We start from the raw sequence: 4,564 nt of genomic DNA on the forward strand, positions 1-4,564 counted from the left end.
CCATTCAGAACCATTCCTGTCCAAAACCACATCCTCTAAAATAAGTGACTAAAATGCTTAAAATGCTTTTTTTATTATTATTTATTTATTTATTTATTGAGAATGAATTTCACTTAGCTACAATCAAATGTGGCAAAGGCATCTTGTGAACATAGATGTAACTCCTCAAGTCTGATAATTCCTAACGTTGGATCTTGCGCAATAAATATCTTTTGGATTGTAGCCACAAAACATTTAGCAAAAAGTGAACTGATCCCGTGCCTTGTCTCTTAGCAGTCCATGTTCTCATTCCATTGCTTCCTTGTTCTTACGTAAACTTCCTCAAATCCAAAACACCAAAACACAAAACACAAAATGCATCCAGCATAATTCGATAAACAATGAGGTAAATAAGGGACTGTAAATTCAGAGAGCCATCTACTGGCAACTAAGTGAAACGAATTAAACTCATTAAGGGCCAAATCTCTGCCTCTCTCAGGCAAATTTCTTTACAGTTAAGGAACTAAGCACAAATAAACCCGTGTATAATTATCATTTCAAAGCATATGTGGTAAGAGTGAAGCTGCTGGTTCTCGGAGCAAGAAGGAGCTGCCTCGTTAGCCCAGTGCCCGGATTCTACTGGGTGAATGAGGAAGGAAGGGTAACAGAATGAAGGAGTGAGGACTGTCCGAGTGCCTGCAGCCTTCACTACGTCCCTTACATCCACGCTATTTCTTTTATAGATGGCTCAAGTCAGGTACAGCATAAGCAAATAACAGCAGAGCTGGAATTAGAGCCAAGGTGCCCTGAGTTTAGTGCTTCAATGATGAGTTTCAGAGATTGCTACCATCAGAAGATCACAAGGGATACACGTGGCAAGGGTGCTGCAATGAGTTCCGGACACTGAATCAGATCATGTCAACTACTGCATGACGCACAACAGCTATGCATAAAAGTCTCCTGCCTAGAGAGAGATATCCCAGGCTGAGCCTGACCCACAGCAGGATCATGCTTCCTCTCTGGGGAACAGCAGCTTCAGACACTGGTACTCTCAGAAGATGAGTGAAACCACAGTAGTGTGCAGTTCCTCCCCTCCTCTTGGACTTACCTCCACTATTTTAGGTGGAGTGGCTTGGGGAGACCAGAAGACACTTGCACAGGAATGGTGGCCAGACTCCCTACTTCTCCTGCACGAAAAGCTCTTTTTGGAGGAGAAATGGAAATTTGAATCCTCAGCTGCACTGGCCTTTCTGCAGCCTTCTTCACATGGCAGTGTTTGACATCTGCTTCATTTTTTAAATTCTTCGTCTCTTGGAATGATCACTTGCAGATTTCTTCATTTTGATAGATTCCTGAACTTAAATCTCCTTGGCTACAGACTTGCATTATTCCCAGCTGAGATTTGACTAATTTCTGCTAATGTTTATCACCTTTAGGTACTGTTTCTATTTAACTAAGATCTTAAATTAATCATAGCCTTGACACAGGTTCTTACAGGTATCTGACTGGCACCTCCTCTTCTCTAGTCTCATCCCAGTAAGGAAATCTGGTTTTGGATGGAGTAAGTGGTACAAGCAGAACCATGCTGGCTAAATCAGTGGAGGCAAACACCTCAACAGCAATCTCTGGAGGGGTATGCTCAGTTTGTCACATTCATCTTGCATGACTTCAAGAATAGTGCACAAAGCACTGTCACAATTGCTTCCACAGGCAGACTGACACACCAGGCACACGTGAGCAGATTCACACTTTGGTAGAAAGGTGAGTCACATCTGGAAAAGGACCTCAGGGCCACCCTTAGCAGATAGCATAGTCATTGTCGAGTCTGTGCAGGCATGTGGGAAGATTTCAGGAAGCAACATGGGAGAATCCTTATCTGAAAGGATTCCTCAAACATACATGCTTCTTTGTTGCTTTATTGCTTGCTTGCATTGACTATTAACCTTGAAGATCCCAACTTCTTTGGGAAACCTGTGACATTGTAGAGAGATGGGTTTGCTTTAGAGACAAAATACTTGTCCATAGCTGTTATATTTTAATCAAAAATGCTTCTCATCTTTATAAAGCTCTGTATCCTTCATCTAACCATTCTATTTCCAGCAGTGTTGCTAAACGCAAACAACCCTGCTACAAGCATGTCTGAGGTTTTCTGTTCTGAAATGAGTGGGAGCGACCTTGGTGTAACCTATTCTAACAAGTAGTTCTGTGAGCAGCAGAATTAACACAGCCTGGATTCCAGTGTTCTCCCTTTATCCTATCCCTGGGTCTCTTTTTACTTGAACAGCTATTTCCACAAAAAAAAGAGGTATTTAGTGTCTCCAAGGCCCTGCAAACCTGATTAAATTGCAGAGTGGTTTCAAAACGTTCCAGAGGGAAACAGATCAAACATGGCTTACTTCCCTAGGAAATTAAACTGAAAATAAGTGAGGAAAATTTCCCTTCTTTATAGCTCCTTGACCTAAGGTCTGCTCTGTTTACAAAACACACAAATGGGTATTTTGGAAAGCACATACAGGTTGGCCAAATATTTTCTAAATATATTGCAGGTTATTGATGAATGCTTAGATGACTTCCCAGAGGTGATCTAGCTGGCCAGTGGCTCATTGAGCAGTAGAAGCTGCATTCCCCTGACTGCCCACCAATTTGGTGTTACCTCACCGATCTGCAGTATTTGGTGGGTAACTGTTCTGTAACCATGGTATCTCAAAGATCCATAAAGCAGAGAGTAGCTTCTCTAATTTTCAGTCTTCTTGGCTTTGCCTCATTGTGTTACCTGTTTGGGTTACCTACCAAAAAAAGGAAAGACATATTAAATTTTCCATAAACACAGATTTTAAATATTTTGTTACTTTTACCATATTAATTTAGTACAAATAGAGCTCAAAGCTGCTTTGCATGGCCTTTATGGCATTAAAATACTTAAAGAATAAACTCTGTGATGTTTGTTAGAAGTTTGTTGAATGCGATCTGCCCTCTCCCACTCCCTCTGCAAATCTCTCCTACAGAAATAGGAATTAGTCAGTGTGAAGAAAACTCTTTCTTTACAGATAGTTATTTATGGTTACCCATGGAATTATTCTGCAATCAAAGCTTTGTTTTGCATGATCTGACTGATGCAAAAAGCAGAAAATAAATATCTTCATTCTCATAACCTGATTGCCTGAGGGATTTGCAATGTATACCCAGATGGCATATTGTGTGGCCTATCAAATCAGGGCATGGTTATTAAATTTCAGAGCAGGAAGGTGCAGGCAACTAATTTCAGGCAAGGGATTCATCATCTCATCTGATCAACTGAATAATTCTTTGTTCAATATTTACCCAAATCCAAGCCATGTGAGCTACTGAGCTCTCAATATTCGAGACCATGCACAAACAGACAAGCACATTCATCTTTGTCTTTGAAAATATAAGCAAAGCTGAAACTTTAAAGAACTATTATTTCTAAAGTAGGTCATAAAATTCTGAAGGCAGGTCTGTCTCCTTCTGCACTGACAGATTACCCAGGACTGTGGGGACAGTCTTTCAGGAATTTAGTACAAACAGGAAATTATTATTTAAATCTTTATATTTGCTTGGAATATAAAGATATATGTGGTCTGTGAAATGCAGTGTGTCTTCTGCTTTGCACCCTTACACCCAAGATCTTCTGCCCTTATGGACCCAGTATGTGGAACGTATCATATCCATGTGATGACGCATTAAAAAAAAAAACAGCATGAAATACCCGTTGTTGGCATTTATCCTCCTGAAGCTTGATTTTAGATCAGGTGCTATAATCACGTGCTGAATGTAAAAAATTAAACCCAGCCTGATCATCATTGGCCAGCAGAAGGCAGTAAAATCACAAAATGGGGAAAAAAAATCATTAAACTTCCTTCATCGACCCAAACTCGTGCTTCTGGAGTCCCAGGCACATGGAGAACGCAGGGACACCGCCTTTCTATAGGATGTGAAGTAATAATGTCGGTTACAGGTGTTCAGCAAATTCAAGCCCTATCTTTCCCAAATCCTGCACTTCTTTGGGGGTAGTGTTTTTTTGTTATTGATTTTTATTTTGCTTTGTTTTCAAACATTGGCTCCTGGTACGTCCAATGATTATTTTAAGCAGCTGACTGATGAAGAACCTATGATGAAGAAGCTGCTTTACAAACGAACTACAAGCAACCCCTCAGCACAAGTAGCCTAGGAAGCTGAGAGCAGATGCGAGTCCTTGACCATTTTTAAAAAAGGAATTTAAAAAAATAATTAAAAACAACTGGAAATAGTGCTGGCATACAACTAAACACATAGACGTTGAGGCTGAAGGTTTAAATACCACCAGCCCCCACAGAATTCGGGGATTTTGGCACTCTTTTTACTGGCACACGAGCCAGCAGCTCGCCTCAGGCCTCCCTTCCCGGGGCTTGTCTGCAGCCTCCTCCCGCCCTTCGCCTCAGCCTCCGCCGCCATCCGGCCACGCCCGGCTGTAGAAAACCGCCCTCCCTTTGAACTACAACTCCCAGCATGCCCCGCGCGGGCCCACCGCCCGACCGCCCGGCCTCCTCCCGCCGCAGCGCCCGCTGGGACTTGTAGTCCTTGGGCC

This window comes from Aythya marila, assembly GCF_965140915.1.
Source record: "Aythya marila genome assembly, chromosome: 8".
Classification (NCBI taxonomy): domain Eukaryota; kingdom Metazoa; phylum Chordata; class Aves; order Anseriformes; family Anatidae; genus Aythya; species Aythya marila.